General features: G+C 32.4%; 1 long non-coding RNA gene across 1 annotated transcript; it reads right to left on the bottom strand.

The window, feature by feature from the left end:
• Positions 1-377: 377 nt before the first annotated feature.
• LOC118192608 (uncharacterized) lies at positions 378-2,831 on the bottom strand. Its single transcript, XR_004758786.2, has 2 exons — positions 2,626-2,831; positions 378-2,457 (listed from the first exon to the last, which is right to left on the bottom strand). It is a non-coding gene; the product is annotated as an uncharacterized LOC118192608 (long non-coding RNA).
• Positions 2,832-20,818: the final 17,987 nt, after the last annotated feature.

The following is a 20,818-nucleotide window of genomic DNA, read 5'->3' as shown; positions in this document are numbered from 1 at the left end:
CCTTCTGTTAGGTAGCTAGCACACATTTCATCATTCTCAATTAAACTAGCAAACCTCTTTAAATGTAATAGCTTTGATTCCCATAGAACATTTTAAAATTTAGGAAAATATTTTTTTGTAATCTACATGAGCATTTAAGTTATATATGAATGGAAAATACTCAAATAATTATTCCAAAACTAAATAAATATGATTATGGTTATTAGAGAAAAAATTCTGAAATTTGTAGTTTTTTTTTTTTTTTTTTTTTTTTTAGTTTGTTAAAAATGTCTTCAAATCAATCCATAATAAAATTATTACTTTCAGGTTAGGTTAACTTCATATGGACTATCTGCCTAAGGGAAGCGATGCTTCCATGGAGGACCTTTCTTAAGGAAACTAGCACCCAAAATATTTATTTTTATGACAGGAATTTCTCTTATTTTGTTCTCAGAAGCACTATCATAATATTCGAAAAATGTCTCTTCTGCCTAGTGATGGCTCGGAAGCTGAACGTGAATGTTTTCACGGAAAGAATTTTAATATTTAACTGTTCAGTTTTCATTGTTCACAATGAACTCTGTCTATATAGCAGATCTTTCATTTTCAGCATTTGAAACAGTTATCATATGCGTGAAAAATATTATTTATATATAAAGTGAAAAAGGAACCACTCTCACATTCGAATTTTCCGATAATTGATAGAAACAACGCCAAGTGGCGCATAATAGCCAAAATGTCCGTGAGCATGCGCATAACAGACCTTCCGTAAGGAGCCGCTCACAGCCATCCCTGTTTTGAGCCGCTAGTGGCAAAGCATGTGTTTCTTTAACTTACTTTTTGATGGAACTTGTTTGCCACATATATCACATACAGGTGGTTTTTCATCAATGTGAGTATGCATATGTTCCTTTAAATTACGTCTCAGTGCAAATAGTTTGCCACATACATGACATGCCTGTGGTTTCTCATTATGGTGAGTAACTGAATGCTTCTTTAAAGTGCTTTTGTGTGAAAATGACTCATTGCAAATATCACACGTGTGTGGTTTCTCATTGGTGTGAATAAGAAAATGCCTTTTTAAATTGCTTTTGCGTCCAAATGATTTGCTACAAATATCGCATGCATATGGTTTTTCATCAGTGTGAGTAAATATATGTAACTTTAAATTGCCTTTTGATACAAGTGACTTGCTACAAATACTGCATACATACAATTTCTCATCAATGTGATTAAGCATTTGATTCTCTAAATGTATTTCCTTTGTAAATGACTTGCTAGGTATATCATACTGATGCTGCTTATCACTGCCATAGATAAGCATATCTGCCTTTAAATTATTTTTCATTGGAAATGGTTGCATATGCATTTCTCATTAGTCTGAATAAGCATACGTAACCTTAATTTTCAGTGCAAAGGATTTTTTACATATATCACATGTATACTGTTTCTCATCAGTGGAATTTAATATATGAATAACTTTCATGTGGCTTCTCATCAGTATGAGCATACATGTTTTTTAATTCACCTTTCAATGCAAAGAGTTTAAACATATATAGCACAGACATGCAATTGCACATAAATATATACATTACATAACAATTTATTATAAATATCACACATGTAACATTTCTAACCAATATGCATACCACTTTCGAAATGAATTTCCTATATATAAATGATTCGCTATATGTATCGTTTTGATGCTGCTTCTCATCACTGTGAATAGTAATTTATCTTTTTATGCAATTCACTACACAAAAAACATAAATTTTTATCTTATTGTCCCGCACTTTTGTAATAGTATGCTTGATATGCTTCCTGATATCACCCTGCTTACACAAATACGGTTTCTTATATGTATTGTCAACATATATCATGCATTTATGTTTCAGGACAGAAATGTAATGTATCTACCTATAAATCATGGCTATAAAATTACAAAGCACAAGTCACATATGCACGTTTTTTATGTTGATGAAGATGGCTTTCCAGATGCATCTTGGAACAGATGTTTCAGAATTATCTTATGTATTTTAATTAAAGCAAACAAGTACATCCATGAAAAGTAGAGCCTTAAGAAACTTCTACATGGACAGGAAAAAAATTAGTCCATATTGAATGTTGCTTAGTTCATTTTGTGAAAACTTGTATCAGTGTTCAGATTCTCAGCTTCCCAAAAAATGCATGCATTATGCTATTTAAAATAATAATTTAAAAAATGTGAAATAATTAACTAAGAGTACTTCAGAATTTTATGTACATGCATCTTCTAGTGACTTGCTTACATAAAATGACTGCGTTTACTCTTGTGTAAGATCTAACACATTTCTTTCCATGCAAATCTTGAGCAGCTTTTAGGAAATACATGAACACATATATAATACACAAAATTTCATTATGTTGACTATATCACAAAAAGCACTTTTCCTCCTCAGACTTTTAAAGGCTTGGATGTTCATCTAAGGTCTGCATTTACTACAAAGAAACCCATCATTTTCATGTGAAATTCTTCAACTAGATTAGGTTTATTTTTAACAAAACAAAAATATTTGATAGATACTGCAGAAAAGCTAATATCATTTCTTTATTAATTAATAAACTGAAGCTATATATATATATATATCGTTTGAAACATATCTTTACCTATCCTGAGCTTTCTCTCTGAGCAACGAGAAACACGGATTGGGTTTTCATCACTAGCGTCTACATCCTAAAACGGCAGCCTATGAGAGAGGCGATTCTATTATTTTCATCGGGGAGTAGGGAAGTTAGAATGGTTTTCTGAGGAACGCCAACGGCAGTCCACGATTTTTGCTTACATTAGGAAGTTCAGAAAATTGCAAAGGTGGTTTGCCTTAGTTTCTGCAGTTACTTTCAGGGAAATATTAGGCAGTTTTTTTGGTTTGCTGATAGAGGGCAAATAGAAAATTTACCTTTATAAATCCGCGTTTATCTATTTAAACTTCAGAAGATTTAAGATGAAGTGAATATATTTAACACAACAGAACGCAAGCTTAAGACTTGTAAATCTTTTAAAAAAGAATACATCGATAATTAAAAATATTATTTATAGTTCATTATTAAAAACTTTTTATAAATGCATAGTTATCATATAATTAACAATTCATCCATCCATTATCTTATTATTTATTTTAATTAGAAGAGAAGATATTTTTTACAGTAATGTTTAAAAATTTGCTGTTGTCTTTTAAAAGATTTACAAGTCTTAAGATTATGTTCTGTTGTGTTAAATATATTCGCTTCATCTTAAATCTTCTGAAGTTTAAATAGATAAACGCGGATTATAAAGGTAAATTGTCTATTTGCCCTCTATCAGCAAACCGAAAAAACTGCCTAATATTTCCCTGTAAGTAACTGTAGAAACTAAGGCAATCCACCTTAGCAATTTTTTGAACTTCCAAATGTAAGCAAACATATAGTCCACTGCCGTTGCATTCCTCAGAAAACCATTCTAACTCCCCTACTCCCCGATGAAAATAATAGAATCGCCTCTCTTATAGACTGCCGTTTTGAGATGTAGACGCTAGTGGTTTTCATCCGCTGAGAACCCGTTGGCGCCGTTGCATTTTTACTCGCCAAGCTCGCCGTTCATCGACGATGAGCCGATCCGTAAACGTGATATTTTGTAAACGTGATTTTTAGTGCATGTAAATTCAAATTAGGAGACAAAACAATATATTAAGCATATGGTAGTAAAAATTCACAGATAATAAGCATGTAGATGTAAAACTAACCGGTTAAACGTGATATACGAAAATAAATGTGTATTAAATTCAAGTTAGCACAGAAAAGAATATATTAAGCATAAGACAATATATAAGGATTTATAACGGAAATAAAAATTTATTTAAAAAATATAAATTAGTATTAATATACTGAAATTAGCCGATTAACCGTGATATACGAAAAAAATTTGTCTTAAATTCCAGTTAACACAGAAAACAATATATTCCTTACACCAGCAGTGGTTTGTTAATTTCGATGACCATGGTGATGCATCGAACTATTCTGACATCTTAGATAATCAATATTTTTTATTTCAATTTAATAATCTATTTATGTCACACCTGCCATCCTCTGAAAGGTTATTGTTAGAAAAGCATTAACAATATGTTATGTTGTTAAAATTTTACGCCATAAAAATTGATTTATTCTCATAATTTTAGATGACAATAACCAATAATAAAAATAAAAGCATTACTTAATTATTTAAAATGCACATGCACATTTTTGCGGTCTACGAAATCAAATTATTTTAGACTTTGGAAACCTCATGGTTCTTAGAGCTGTTAATAATTAAGAATACAACGTGAACAGCCGTGTTACAAATTAGCATTCACCCCTCCTTTCATCCCGAACCGAGAACCGGCATCTATCTACGAAAACATTTCTATCTATTCGTTGTTAAAAATTCAGAAAAAATAATAAATAAGAGAAGAATAATATAAATCTGCAAATGCGAACAACGACAGTGTTAATTCAACAAAATAAACGCAAGAGAATGGTTGCAAACTTCGAACAAGCGAATAGGATAAATCCAAATCCGATGGGTTACCAAGTTTGAACTATTATCGCCAAAGTTGGCGACGTTTACATTTACCGGGTTCTCTGCGGAAGTGCTTCCCACAAATTTTTCATTTAATTCTTTTCATTACCTTCTGTCTACAATGGATATAAAGTGAGAGTTCATTTGGAACTGTAATACAGGATATAACAAACTACTTGAAACAGACTTTTCATGCAAACAAAGGACGGGAAATAAAAACTATTAATTTTGAACTTGCTAAGACTTTTTGCTTGTAAGGAGAAAATTCAGTATAAATGCCAATCAAATTCGACACAGAATGCATCACATTTCTAAAAGCACGAGATTAATCAAAAACTAGACTATCTACGATGAATTAAGTATCCCCACAATCAATGCTTTTATTACAAAAATATACGAGAGATTTTTCAATAGCATCGGAAAAATAAATATCGATACTTTCAATGTAGGTGGTCAACGTAAGGCTCCTATATACCAGGCTGAATCATCAGGCATTCGCGCTCCCAAGTGGGAGATTTAATGGCGGCTGTGTAGTTACGGTGCAACAATTTTTTGTGTTTTTTTTGTGTAAAATGGGCGGATGTACAGCTATTAATTGTTCAAATAAATCATTCACGGAAAGGTCATACATTGGTAAAATTTCCTAAAAATGAAGAAAGAAGAAAAATATGGGTAAATAATTGCCGAAGAGACAATTGGAAACCTGGTCCAGGAGCTGAACTTTGCTTAGTAAGTATAATGTTAATTACGCCTTCATTTAGAGTTTATATCTTCTCTGATGTTTATAATGTGCAAGTAAAGTGAAATTCTTGTGTACAATAACCTGAGTATCTGCTAATTTCTGTAATAATAGCTATAATTAAATTAGTCTAGGGTTAATGTACCTGTCGCCAAACATCGCCAATGTAGATGTTTTGAATGTGGAAAAGAAATTTCTCTTCTAATATAAAGCGCGGATTTTATTTTCCTGTGCTAATTGTGGAATTTATACTAATGTAACATGAAAATCATAAGCATATTGGGTTGATCTTTACATTATGGTAACTTGGCGATTTTTTGGCGAAAATTTGGCAACCAACTCTCCTACAGCAACCCTCTATTTTTTTTTTTCCCCGCCGCCATTTTGTCTTCACGAAGTAAAGACATGTTTCTTTTCTTTTTATCTACTGAACACTTCTTCCAACAATCTACTAGCCGAATTACACTTATGCTAGTAATTTTATCAAACAAAACTGCTTAATCATAACAAATGCTCACTGCAAAATTGGGAAAAAGTGCACAATACCATACTCCTTACGTGTTTTTCAAAATAACACATACACATAAACCATGTACACGCCGACTTATTTTTACTTAAAAAAACATCCCAGAATTGCACAAAAATGGCATTGCGCACACTCTTCACTATATCCATGTACATTGCTTTTTTCTCATAAATTAGAAAAATTTCACGAAAATACATGACAATTTTCTCAATCTTTAAACCCGGCAAAAAGAACATATATGAAATTACCTGATCGCAATAAAGTATTTACCCTTTACAAATATGAACATTTCCACATATAAAATAAATAAAATATCCAAAAACTTTTACCTCTAAATCATCTATTACATTATACACGTCACCAACGAATTCATACCGCAAGCATTACAAATACTTAGTATCAAATATTTAAATTATTTCCATGCACGTTTATTTCAACTTAAACGTATACCAAATTCCTACAAACATAAAATTCACAAAATAACTATCCTTTAATTAAAATATCACTAAACCATGTACACGTCGACTTATTTAAAAAAACTTCCCAAATGAGCACATACATTAAATTAATAAAAATTACCTTACAATCCTAATTACTTTAAACTAAATCATTGCTAATAACAATTTTCCCAATAATAACAAATTCCTTTCCACCTTACATTTAGAACAATACATAAAAATAATATCCTCAAATAATTAAAAATACTAACTTACCTATCTTCTTCAGAATCTTGATTACGTGGCGGATACACTTTTCTAATTCATTCAATAAAATTATTGAAAGATTTTTTTGCGAATTTTTCCTCCATACTTCCTCCGCTAAATAAAAAGCAAACTTCTCTTTATCACAATGCCTAAATACCCATTTCAAATTCACTTTAGTTAGGGCCATGGGATCCAAAAATTAAACAACACTGTTTCACACAACACAGAATAAAGCTAAATACAAAATTTCCACATTTTTTCCCCGATTGGTCCCCTTTTCCGATTAAAGAACCGTAATTCGTCCATTAATATCACATGACATATCCCATGATCTCTCATTTCCCTCACGCAAAATAATACGTAATCGGAACTGAGTACTGCTCACATTATTACCAAAGTCCCAGGTAGTAACCTTTATCGCCTCCAAAATGTCGCCAAACTACCAGTTACCATATTGTAAAGATCAACCGCATATTGAAATTTATTAAAAAATAAATAATAATTTGGAAAGTCAAGATAAAATCTGAATGTTTGCTAAAGATATATGTAACATTATACTATAGTTGCAATATCGTTGGAATGATATGTAATTTTTTTCTTTATTTTATAATCAATATTGTTAAAAAGTTAGATGAGTTGTCTATGCACGGTGCCCACTACTGTTTCTTGGTTAAAATAACTTCCAGAATTTTGACATTGACATCTGAAGTCAATAGGAGAATAAATTGAATAGTGTGAGATAAAATATATATAATCTGACTTCAATAATTGCAAGGATTGTGCAAGTTTATTTATAATCACAGTATTATACAATTTGGCAATGGAGTAAAGATTTAGAATGAATGCAGAACATTCAAATTAGTATTTTCTTGTTTCTAATATATAGAAATATAGTCTATTTTCCAGTATAAAAGTTTTACTTAAAAGTATGGGAAAGCAGATTTGTTTCATGCATGATCTTTATAATACTGGTATGAAATGAATGAATTTTAATCTGTAAACAATTTTTTGTTAATATTGAAATGCGTTTCTTTGGGTACATTTTTAGGCACTTGTGGATCATGTCAGACAACATGCAATAAAAAAAAGATGTCCGTGTGCATAAATTTTCCCATTGTGTTACTTCATTTTATCTAAATTTCAAGGATAATTCTTTTCATTTTTATATGGCATGTTATCAGTATAAAGGCTAGTGAAAATAAATTGGTATGTGTATCTGTTTTTGAAGTGTAATGCTTAAATAAAAAGATGGTGTGTGTTTCTTCATTTAAACAAAATTTCAAGGATAGTATTTTTCAGTGTTTGTTATTTCTCAATGTAAAGGGTAACAAGGGGAAAAAAAAACTGGTATGGTATATCTGTTTTTTAAGCATGATAATTTTATTTCTTTCTTTAGTGATGCATATATATAGAGAGAAGGTGTTTGGTCCAACTGAAGTAAATCTAATTTTACTAGATCTCTCCCTCCCCACAGGTGTAGAAAATTTTCAAGTGCAGAAAGTTTATTTGCAGAATTAATTCATTTCTGATAAACTTATTATCATTAATTTTTTATATAACATGTTATTAAGTTACACATTTGACTACTGTGTAATAAAATTGTATTTAGGGCAAAAAAAATAACTATAATTTTGCATCTGGTGACTAATATCATATGCTTCTAAGAATATTACTTTAACTTTTTCCATAATTTTTGTATTTCAGGAACATGAAACTGTTATTTTGATATACTTAAATAATAAAAGTGTGTATCTGAATCAATTAATGGATACAAATATTTTAAAGTTATTTTTAGAAGATATTTGCCATATCGCTTCTAATAATTCATAAAGTATGTTAAAATATAGGTAAATAATTTGGTGCAGAATTCAAATTTAGGGTTTAAAATATAGTGAAATCATAAGACTAAATGATTTTTATTGTCGTGATTTGCCTGGGCTTAAGAATGTACTTTTTGCCCGGTGGAAATTGTCATCAAACTGTCCTGAACAGGCTTTTTGTTGATAATAACTTCTAGGCTTATCAGTACCTCCTTTTGAGTGGAGGGTATGCAAATATAGTACCCAATTTAAATTACATTGTGATTGTAATAATATTGTGGTATTAAATAAGTGATTATAATTACAATTTAGGTAATTGCATTGTAATTATATTACATTGTATCTGTGAACTCTTAATTTCATTACTTTATGCAATTATGTTGTAAGTGCATAATCTAATTGCAATAATATAATCTATTCGCAATTACAAAATAATTATAAATGCAGTTACATCTTAAATAGAAGCCATTTTAATACTTTTAAATTTTCGCAAGATAACTTCCCATTAAGGTTCATTTGGAGGAAACTATGCAAATACTAAAAAAGAAGTTATGCAATTTACATATTTTGTACAGTACTTTCTTGTTATATTGCTGTTCAATATATCTTCAATACTTTTGTAAATTTAACGACATTCTTTGCAATCACTGTGGTGCTTTAAAAAGAAGTTTCTTAGTTATGCTTTCTAATAAGAATGGGTTTAAAATTAAGTATTATGTATAATAACTAGCAGTTAAAAAAACTTGACTGCATGAAAATGCTGTTGCTGTGTAAAATAAAAAATAAGCTTTCTTTTATGCTTTGAAATGAATTACATGTGGTTAAGTTGTCCTTTTACAATTTAAGAATGTGGTTAACACACATTCTTAAATTGGACAGGTTTTATCTAAATTATTAGTATAAAATATATAAACTATGAATTATTTTGTAACATAACTCAAATTACAAAATTCATTCTATATATGTTCAAAGTTATTATCTTTTATGGAATAACTGTTTTTTTAATTTAGGTAAAAATTGGATTTTTAGAAGTATTACAAATACAATGCAACACAAAGGTGATCTGATTGAAGAGGAAGGACTTTTTATTACGGTTTCTAGTTCATATTTATATTACATTTGATGAAAAGCATCCAAAACACAGAATGCTGTACTTTCTTCTTCCATATATGTTATGAAATATTTCACACATTTAAAAGAAAGTGTTTCTTCAGAATCTTGCACAATTATTTCCATATACCTCAGACTTAAATGACAACATATTCTTAAGTTATTTTTTTAGTATGAATTTGCAGTGTTTTTAAGGAAATTTTTGTTAAAATGTCATTTAGATAAATTTATTTGCACACTCTACGCTTTAACTATTTCCCCATTTGACACTATTGAAAGTTTTTATTCAATTTTAGTCTGCTAACGAAACTGAAACATCTAAAGAATAAGTTATTTTGAATATGTTTACAAAATATACACGAAATTTTTATTTAAGTGAAAACGTCTATATACTATTCGAGAATTAATAAATTATCCGAAAAGTTTATATGCGCTGAATGCCGCGCGTCTATAAAATAAATCTTTAAAAAAACAGCAGACATTCAGCCAGCGTGTGCGATAAACGCGCCAAAATTGGCAGCGCGTTCACTCCCTCGCCAAGAGAGAAAAGTTGGTGATTCAGCCTGGTTTAGAGGAGCCTTAGTTCAACGTAAAATTACGTTGATCGTAAACGGTCAGGAGCCGTCTTAGTTCATCTAATTTAATTCTATCAATATTTAAGTAATTAATTTTTACTCTTTTAATTCTTCTAGCATACTTCCCCCTTCTCCATCTTTTTGGCCACCCCTTTTAAATTTTTACTAGTTTGTCTTGTAAAAATTAATTGAGTTGATCTAGTTGGCCTAGATGACTGGTGAGAGGATGTTCTAAATGTTTAAGCAGCATACATGCAAATTCGAGATATTCCTATACGGTGGTGTTAACAGCTTTAATCTGTCGCTTCAAGATATCCAAAATGTCTTCTATCGGGTTAAGACTGGGCGAGTTCCGTGGTCAAAACATTACGTGGGATTCATCGTTATGCTCCTCGAATCACTCCATACAATCTAAGCCCTGTTACATGGGGCGCTGTCCTGCTAGAAGATTCCATTTCAAGTTGGAAAGACAGACGCCATGTAAGTGTGAAAATTATCCGAAGTTATGTTCAGGTTGTCCACAGCTTTCATAGTCTACTCTGTATCAACTAAAGATCCCACAGCCTCCATGAGAACGTCAACCAAAGCCTAATGCCGCCACCACTAGCCTGTGTATGGCATGCTGTACAGAAGGGAGCAACTGTTCGCCTGGAAGATGGCGTATCCTTATACGACCATCAACGTAATGACTCAGAAATCGTGATTCATCCGACCAGGCAACTGCCTTCCACTTGTCTGGTCTTTATGTTCCCGGGCCCTTGTAGGCGTAGTTGATAATGAAGCTTCGTCAAGAGAAGCACACGAGTGTGACGTCTGCTGCGTAGTCCCATATCTAACAGAAATTTCAAACTGTGGTGTTCCGAAACACTTGCACTTGGATCTGCATTTTATTGGGCTTTCATTCCAAGTCACTATCTGGCGCCGATTTTACTGCAGCAAGCGAGACAATCTCCGACATCCTATTTTTTTTTTTTTTTTTCTTATGAAGCGTGGACGTCAAACACTTTGGCGTCTATTGCTGGTTTTGCCGTCATTTATCCACTTTGCATAATTACTAACAACAGCAGATCGTGAACAGCCTACCAGTCGTGCAGTTTCGGAGATATTTGTTCGATTCTTAATTTTTGAGGCATTACAATTTGATCTCTATCAAATTCGCTTAGATCAGCAGCCTTTCCCATCACCCGCAAAATGATCCTTCCACTGAGTGCAAGAATGATGCCTTACTTTTTCCAGCAGCAGTTAAATGCCAATTCCACTTAATCACGTGCTTTGCACGTCATCCAGACGAGTTGATTGAAAAATGTGGGGATGGTAATAATTTTTTGGCTCGTTAGTGTATATACACTTTACTTCCAGCCAATCCTGCCCCTTCCAAAGGATATCTGATCATACGCTAAGGCCTACTTCCTCTCGAAAGTGCAGTCCTCTAAACAAAAATCCCTCAGATGAGGTACGACTTCTGACCATGTTGCACATCACTGCACATCTTTCTTCAGAAAAACTTCTCCAATTACTATTAATTGCTATAGCGTTTCTGTCGAATTGTAATGCTACTGAACCCTCCATATCACTATGCCACTCTGCTTAAGGTTCCAACTGAAGATTGTTGTGAAAACGTTTTAGCTAGCAACCAAAATTATGAGAGATGGCTTAGACCTATCGCTGGATACCACTATTATTTTCATGCTAGTCACAGAATAAGATATGTTATCTGTTTTTACGTGTTCAATACAGGTGCTGCTCCAAGTGACTTCGTTCACCTAATATACAATTTGATACAAAATTTTTCAAGGACATAGAAAGCTGGGATTTTAGAAAAAAATAAAGCCCAACGTATACTAAAATGATTATGGGTCAAAGGAAATAAATAAAAGAAGTACGCCATGTAACTTAACTATCAGTATATTCTAAGAGTAATGGATCGTAGTTAAAGATGACAATACCGTTCGCCCTGTGAACGACGTCAATGAAAGTTGTGTTTGAATGAGGTCCGCTGAGTCCACGTGTTTTTGATTCTTCAGGTAAATTTTTGCTATGGTGATGGCTTTAAGACGACTTCTAACGTGCCTCTAGAATCACAAGCGAAAATGATTCCGACTTTTCAGAATTGGTAAGAATGTTGCAGTGTCAGAACTTCTGGGAAATCTATCTCCATTAGAAACTTGTAGGTGGCAGATGCTATTCGACATTAACCACGCATGCGCATTGAATTGTTGGATCCGTCATTTAAGCCCAATCGAAAAGAACGGATTCTACGTAGGCGAACTGCCTAAGTATTGCAGTGAATCTTTTTTTTTTAAGGCGGGTTACTACCTTGGCGTATTTTATAATTTTTGAAGCGTTGGCGACTTTCAAAAGTTTAGAAAGGAAAATGAGTTCCTTTTTTTATATATATTAAAAGAAGGAACACATTTTATTAAAGTATATAGAAAAGAGGGCAGATTTTTATGTTCACAATGTTTATCGTTTTCCTGAACGGTTGGAATAGTTTAAATGACTGATTTGGGGGTGATCTTGTTTACATTTTTTGTACTTCTTAAATTACATTTAGCTTCAAAGATGTGTTTTGAGCAATCAAGACTTTAATTCATTCCTCTTTGAAAATTTTCGTCTGAGAATAGATAATAAAAATTAGACACATGACATGAAAGATTATAACATGATATATATAATATTTAGACATGAAATAAGTTAAAAGCGATTAAATCAACTATTAAATGAATACTTTAATGTGAGATATTTAGATTTAAAAATTTGCACACACAAATAATTTATCAGACTTTATAAGGTTTTATTTCATAAATAACTTTGATTTTGAAATATGGCATTTGAACCTATAAACATGTGTGGATACTGAACAAGTGATGAATATATAAGAATTTCAGTAAGTTTTCTTATTTAATAATAAATTCTGACAGTCCTATGCTATAAGACTAGTCATAAAAATTCCTCAAGTTAAATAAAAGAATTTAAGTAATTTCTGTAGCCCTTTTTGTCAATACATTAAAGATTTTTTAATTAATTACACACATCCTCGCTTGCAATTAGAACCATCATTAAATCCCTATTTTATCTAATCATTTCATGAACAATATCATGTATATAGATTGACTTCGTATTTGTAGCTGATAATTATTACTTGCAAATTTCTCTCTTGCTGGTGAACTATTAACAACAGTGGCGTGCGGTAGGTTTTCATGCAGGGTGTGCAAAGAACAACAACAACGATAATAATAATAAAACCATAAAAATGTACATTAAACACTTTTTTAACTTTTTATTATTCATTTGTACACAAAATTCATACGTCTATCCGTATTATTAACAAAATCATCAATTACATAATCATAAAACTCTGGTTTTGACTGTAATAAGTGTAACATTTCTTTTTCTATTGTTATTAGGGATGAATTGCTTAATCTATTGTGATGCTTCTTTGGCGATATGAAGCAACTCCAATGGTGGAACACAGCAATAACTTTTATTTAACACTCAAAAATGGCGACATACAAACAAGAAGAGAAAACATATTCTAACATTTAAAAAAAAATTACATTCTTCGTGCGAGAGTCGCACGTGGCACTCTAGTCTGGTTTCAAATATTGCCATTCACAAATAACTTAATGTTCATCTATTTAAATTATTTAAACTACAAAATTTTAATATTATTTAAAGCTGTTACAACCTTTCCCCCAGCGGAGAGATTTTTACCGAAGGGAAAAGTTCTGTAAAATTCCAAAGTTTATAAGCTCGGCTTGCTCAATTGCTTAAAGAGAAAAGATAACTTCTCTCATAAGTTTCCAAATTTTCACGCCAAAAATTTTAAGTTTTAAACAAATATTTTTACACCACATTTAAATAGGAAGAAAATGAACAGTGTTCAAATTAGTCTTCCTTTTTTTTTCTTGACGGCGCCCAGATCTCTTCCATGGTAGACCAGTTACTCGGCTATAATTCACAGCAAAGCCTTTCCTCAGTTCATCTGTGCCTTTCGGATAATATTCATATGTCATTTGCTTTCGGCATTTGTTTTCTTCGTCTATTAGTAGCCGCTTTGATATTAAATCGAAAGCCGAAAGATGATGATAACGTTGCATTGCAAAATGATTCTCATTATTCATTTCTTTATCGTTTTTCAAATTTTCGTGAAAATCTTCCACGTTTAATTCCGGTGATTTAACTTCTTCTTCAAACATATCTCTGGATGCTTTATTTTCTTCCTTCCTCGGTTCCAAGATCTTCTCTTCAGCTATTTTTCTTTTCCTTTGAGCTCTAGTAGAGAGGGCATTAACCTGGTGAGGCTGACTATCAGGTTCCTTTCTTTGTTTATTCTGCAAAAGTTCGATTGCCTAATAAATATTTTCCTTTGTCGAGTTCATTTCTAACAATGGCAGCCTTCGTTATTACTGGTCCAAGATCGCAATTTAGTTCGATCTCAGCCAATGGTAAACAGGTTGGATTCAAATCTAATGGCTGTTGCATCCACACATTTTCACCTGTCAGCATTTCGGGCGTGATATATTTGCGACAAACTATATCAATACTAGCACCTGAATCCCTTAATACAGGAATTTTATGACCATTTACGTAACCCATACTAGTATAAGGTAATAGAATTTTATCCTCTGGTTTTGTACTAATTCTGTTAAGAGTAGCAGGAGATTCAGTACTATTCTTAAGTTTTGGACATTGGGGTCTTAAATGTTGATAGGTGTTACGAAGCGAATAACGATATCTAATGCGTAGTTCGAAAGGCTAGTAATAACTTGACTATTCTTGTTTGAACTATATTTTGTTTAAACGAGTTTGCATCAGTGGTAAATTTGATCTTGATTTGGATACAAAAAATTCATGACGATATCTTTCATTTATATTTAATGAAAGCACCAAAATATATCACAGCAATACACATACATCGCAATGGCGAACTACAGTTACATAATGTAAGAAAAAAACATAATTCCTTTGGCACAACAGCGCCCTCTATCCTATGAAAAGTTCCAACACACCCCACCTGTGCTCTTTGAAGAGCACATTAAATTTACATATCAATAATATATTTAGATATAATCAAAATCAATATGCACAAATTAATACTGAAAACTACATTGCAAATTAAATACAATACATGAAAGAAACATATATATATAACTTTAAACTTCAAAAGGATAGATTAATTGGACGGGTCTTCGATAAAGTCCTTGAGAAGTACGAATCAAACATGAACGCACATACCCATCCCTACCTTTATAAACTTCTTCTATAATTCCAATAGGCCATAAAAATTTTGATTTCGTCGACCCCTCCAGCAATACAACCTCACCCTTTTTAAGATTCCTTTCAGGAGATGGATTTAGAAAAGTATGCGCAGACCGTAATTCGAGGAGATAATTCTCCTTCCACTTTTTCCAAATTTGTTTCAAAAGATTAGTTTGATACAGTTTTCTCCTAGTCAAAGTCTGCCTGTTCAATGGTTCATTCCTGAAAAGGTCGGCGAAATGTACAGGATAAGAAATATTTTCTTGCCCTGGAAACAAGAAATGGGCAGCTGTAAGAGCTTCTGGCTCTTTTATTTCATTATGGACATAAGTAAGAGGTCTATGATTTAAAACTAACTCAATTTCTGATAGAATAGTCATCATTTCCTCAAAGTTAAGAAGAGCCCTTCCGGGAACCTTTCTCAAAGGATCTTTGATACTTTTCATAAGCCTTTCATAAAAACCACCCCACCAAGGCGCGTTAGGCGCAATATATTGCCACGTTATGCCGTTTATTGATATGAAATCTTTCAATTTTGAATCTATTATAATTTTTGCTAATTCTTTAAGAATTTCATTAGTGGCTCTAAAGCTCTTAGCATTGTCGGAAATGATAACTTTACAATTTCCTCTCCTAGCTAAAAATCTCCTTAATGACAAAATAAAATTTTTTGTTGACATATTTGTGATTAATTCTATGTGCACAGCTCTAGTAACACTGCATGTAAATAATGTTATGTAAGCCTTTTGAGGCGTATCCTTTCCTGATTTTATTAAAACTGGGCCAGTGAAATCTATGCCAGTTACAGTAAAAGGAGGTTTTCAGTAATTCTACATTTAGGTAGTTGACTAGTTATTTGTTTAGCTGGTTTCAACTTATACTTTCGACAAATTAGGCAGTTACCTAATACTCTTTTTATAATTTGTCTACCTCGTGGAATCCAAAATCTAGACCTAATTTTGGCTAGCGTAAATGTAACTCCACCATGAAAAATTTTATTATGTTCTCTAATAATAATTAACTCTGTAAATTTAGACTGCTTAGGAAGAAGTATAGGATGAGCTTCATCCTTTGTAAACGCTCCTTGTTCTAACCTTCCTTTTATGCGCAATACACCACAACTGTCGAGAAATGGGGCTAAATTTGAAAGTGGTGAGTTTTTAGGAATCGATTTACCATTTTTAAGGTTCTGCAATTCTAAGTTGAACTCTAAGTTGAATGTTTTGCTCTCGTTTTATCCAGTCTATTTCAGCATTTTGAAGTTCTTCTGCTGTGAGGGGACCTGCAATCGTTTTTCGTTTTTGAAGTTTATTAACAAACCGTTTAACTAGTGCAGTTAGTCTTAGTACTTTTAACAAACAACTATATTTCCTTAAATCTAAAATAAATTTCGAATTTTCTACCAAACAGTTATTTTGCACTGTACTTTCAAATTCTTTTTTTAGCTCTAAGTGTACGTCTTTAGATTTTAAGTTCTCTCTTTCAGTAGACCAGTATTCAGGTGATTGGCTTAGCCACGATGGACCGTTCCACCAAAGATGGTTTGTAGCTAAATTTGCTGCAGAAATTCCTCTGGACAAGATATCTGCAGGGTTATCCTTACCAGGGCAATGAGCCCAATTATTGGTATCTGATAAAGATTGAATTTCTTCTATTCTATTTTTTACGAAAGTTTTGTATTTACTAGCTTGTCCCTTAATCCAACATAATGTAATCATCGAGTCGGTCCAAAAATAACTAGAAGTATTAAATTTAAGACATTTACTTACTTGATGGACTAATCTTGCGGACAATAAAGCTCCCATTAATTCCAGTCTTCGTAATGTAAGACTTTTCAGAGGAGCTACACGACTTTTAGAACAAATAAAACTGATACTTATCCTCCCATATTCAGGTATAGCTCTTAAATACAATACAGTTCCATTAGCTAAAAGAGATGAATCTGAAAAAGAATGAATTTCAAATGAAATAAATTTACAGTTCAAATTTGAAAAATAACATCTAGGAGTCTGGAGATCTTCTAAGTGTTCGATTTCACTGCACGACAACTGCCACTTGTGATCCAGTGACGATGGAAGTTTATCATCCCAGTCTATGTCATGTCTCCACAGTTCCTGTAGAATACACTTCAGCTTTATGATGAAAGGCCCAAGAAATCCGATAGGATCATAAATACGACCCACTACTCGAAGAATAAACCTTTTCGAAGCAGTTCCGTTCTTGACAAACTTTGATAATTCTTTTACGTTAAAAGATATACTGTCCGCATCTGGATCCCAAACTAGACCCAACACCTTGGATGGTGAGTCAAGTCCCGTACTTGAGCTCTTTTCCTCATCGATGTCGAACTCAGCATCTTTCCACAGCTTACGCAGTTCCATGGAATTGGTTTTCCATTTTCGTAATATCATGCCACATCTTTTGAGAATTTCTACACTTTCAGTCGTAATTTTCAAAGCCGCTTGCAAGTCTTCTTCTCCTCCAATCAAGTCGTCGACATAAAACCATTCTGACAGTAATTTGCAAGTATCAGGAAATTCTTCTTTACATTTATCAAAATGATATTTCAGAGTTGCAGCTAACAAATATGGACTTGGTTTTAGTCAAAATAAAACTCTACTAAAGTTCATTTCTTGATATGAATTAGAACCGATATCATCAGTCCAGAAGAATCTAGTAAATTTTCTATCACTAGGATCGATCAAAATTTGTAGATACGCTTGCTTTATATCCGCTGTGAAGGCGATTGTATTTTTTCGAAACTTTAAAATCATTTCAAATAGATTTGGATACAAGTTTAGTCCTTTAAATAAACAGTCATTAATTGAAAGTTGTCCTCCTTCATGAGAAGAACCATCAAACACGATTCGAAGTCGACTAGTAGATTTGTCCTCGCGAATGACAGCGTGGTGGGGTAAGTAGAATGACTGCTCAGAATATGACACTTCAGTATCTGACGACGAATTCTCAATGATACCTTCCTTACGATAATCATCAATTACCTTCTTGTAATCCTCATAAAAAGCTGTATCATTTCTAAATCTCCTAAACAGACCATCGAAACGTTTCCGAGCCACTTCTCTATTATTTGCTAATTTCTTCTGCATACCTGGTTTCCACGGCAACTTTACACAATACCTTCCATCTACGAACCCAACAGAATTATTAAATTCATCAAGTATCTCCTGTTCCACTAAAGTCAAACACTCCGCTTCCTTGCTTTTAATGCCTAAACTTTCCAGTTCCCAGAAACGCCTGAGTGCAGCTGATACAGTGCTTTGATCACCTAAAACTAAGTTTACAGCAGCCGTTTTACTCATATCACCACAATTTCCCTGCAAGGACCATCCAAGTTCTGTGTTTACAGCTACCAAAGCCGTATTTAACCTTTCAAAACCTTTTGTCAACTTCCAATAAAAATCTATACCTATTAACAAGGAAATTTCATTATCATCTGACGCTTGATTATAACTCCACGTTAAAGTTAATCCCTTGGCTTCTATTTCAGCTCTTGTACGCTCATTCGGCAAATTAATCGCCGCCCTCGAAATTTCATCTGTTTCCAAAGCCTGTATTACGACTTCATTTCCATCTAAAATATTTCGCAATCTCACTTCAACTCTGCGACATGTTTGCAACCTAGGATCCTTTGCTCCAAATGAATAAATCTTTAATGTTTCTGACCCTAGACATTTTAATCCCAACTTCATAGATACATTTCTTTTAATAAAACTCTTCTCACTACCGTTATCAAACATTGCAATAACTGTACCTGACGATTTACGACCAACAATTTCTGTCCTAACACACTGCAATAAAATCACATTCCTATCATTTACAACTGAATTCGAAATAGTAGGCTGAATTTCCAATTCCTTTGGTTTTTCTTCTTCCGGTTTTGAATTAGATTTACACTTGCTAGAATTTTCAAATTTAAAACAAATAGCTTTGGCGTGTCTACCAAAGCAGAATGAACACTGTTTAGCATTACATTTTTTCACAAAACAGTTTGTGTTACAACATAACAGACATCTCCTTTCCTTAATTAATTTATCCCTTTTTTGCTGTACAGTCATGTTCTCACATTCAGTCTTACAGTGACCTTGACCACAGAATAACAAACTTCGGAAGTTTTCGCCATAAATTCTGTTACTGACGCGTGTTGATTATTGCGACTCGGAGGGAAGTTTCGTTTCTGATTTCGAAAATTGTTTTGTTTGTGTTGGTTAGAATGAAAATTATTATATGAAGATACATTATTAGAATTAATACAGAATGCCTTTTCTCTTGCACTAATAGCATTGTGTAAAAACTTCATCAATTCCTGTAAATCATGACAATTATTTATATTTTGCTTAGAAAATTCAAGAGTCAATTCTCCTGGCAGATTTTTTAGTATTATGTTAGTCAGTATTGTTGTGTATGTTTCCGATTTGACATTTAATTCCTCTAAACATCTAATTTGTGTTTGGGCTTCAAAATAAAGGTTACGAAGAGCCTGAATGTTAGAAGCATTTTTTACAGGTGCCAGATTTAATAAATTTGACAAGTGAGCATTTATTAAAATGTCTCTTTGGCCAAATGTTTCAGAAATTAATTTAACAGCCTGTTTATAATTCTCTGGAGTAATTGAGAATCCTTTGATGCTAGCTAGGGCTTTACCACCTAATAACGACTTTAAATAGCAAAATTTGTCAACCTCAGTTAAATTAGAATTATTATGTACAGAATTCTCAAACTGATTCCAAAAATCTAAATATTCTGAAGGCTCACCATAGAATCGAGGAAGCGAAAGTTTAGGAAGTTTAGTTCTGTTTTCTAAATGCAAATTTTTATTTTCTACGTGAACATTTTCTGGATTTACTGTTTGTTCACCTGACTGATATGGAACTTTTCCAATTGATTTAATTTTGTTTTGCAACTTTACTTTAACTGGTATTATTTTTTCGTTATATTCATCTACTGTGTTAATTTCATCCTTAATTTCTTGCTCTTCTTTCAACTATTCATCAATGTCACTATTTAGTATGTTAATAATTTCAATTTTACTATTCAACTGTTCTAAATATGAATCACATACATCTATGTCAATATCTGATTCATTCAAATATATGTTTATTTTTTCTACTAACTTTAATGTTTGTTCACGATGTGTGTCACGCTTAGTTCGAAGCTTTAACAATTTAGCCATTTTCACAGTTTCTAGCAACAAATTTTATCCCTCAAATACTTTAACAATAAATTCTAATTCTAGAATTCTAAGAAAACAAACTGTAATTTTCAACAACAAATCACACTTCAAGCATTAACAACAAATTCTAATTCTAAGAAAGCACAACATTTTCTTACTTGCAAATACCAATGCAAATATTCAGTAAATGCGAAACCTAAAGTTGTAAATTTTTACCAAACAAGATCAACAACATCAAACAACCCTACTACTTCAACAATTACAAAATATTCTATTCAACCAAATTTTCAACAAAACTGTTTACTCACCCCACCATTACGATAATTCCCGGCGACAGCACCA

The sequence above is a fragment of the Stegodyphus dumicola genome, chromosome 8 (assembly GCF_044657685.1).
Source record: "Stegodyphus dumicola isolate Sdum_Otavi_A_Nest chromosome 8, ASM4465768v1".
NCBI classification, from domain to species: Eukaryota; Metazoa; Arthropoda; class Arachnida; order Araneae; family Eresidae; genus Stegodyphus; species Stegodyphus dumicola.
This window is presented reverse-complemented; position numbering and strand designations above follow the sequence as displayed.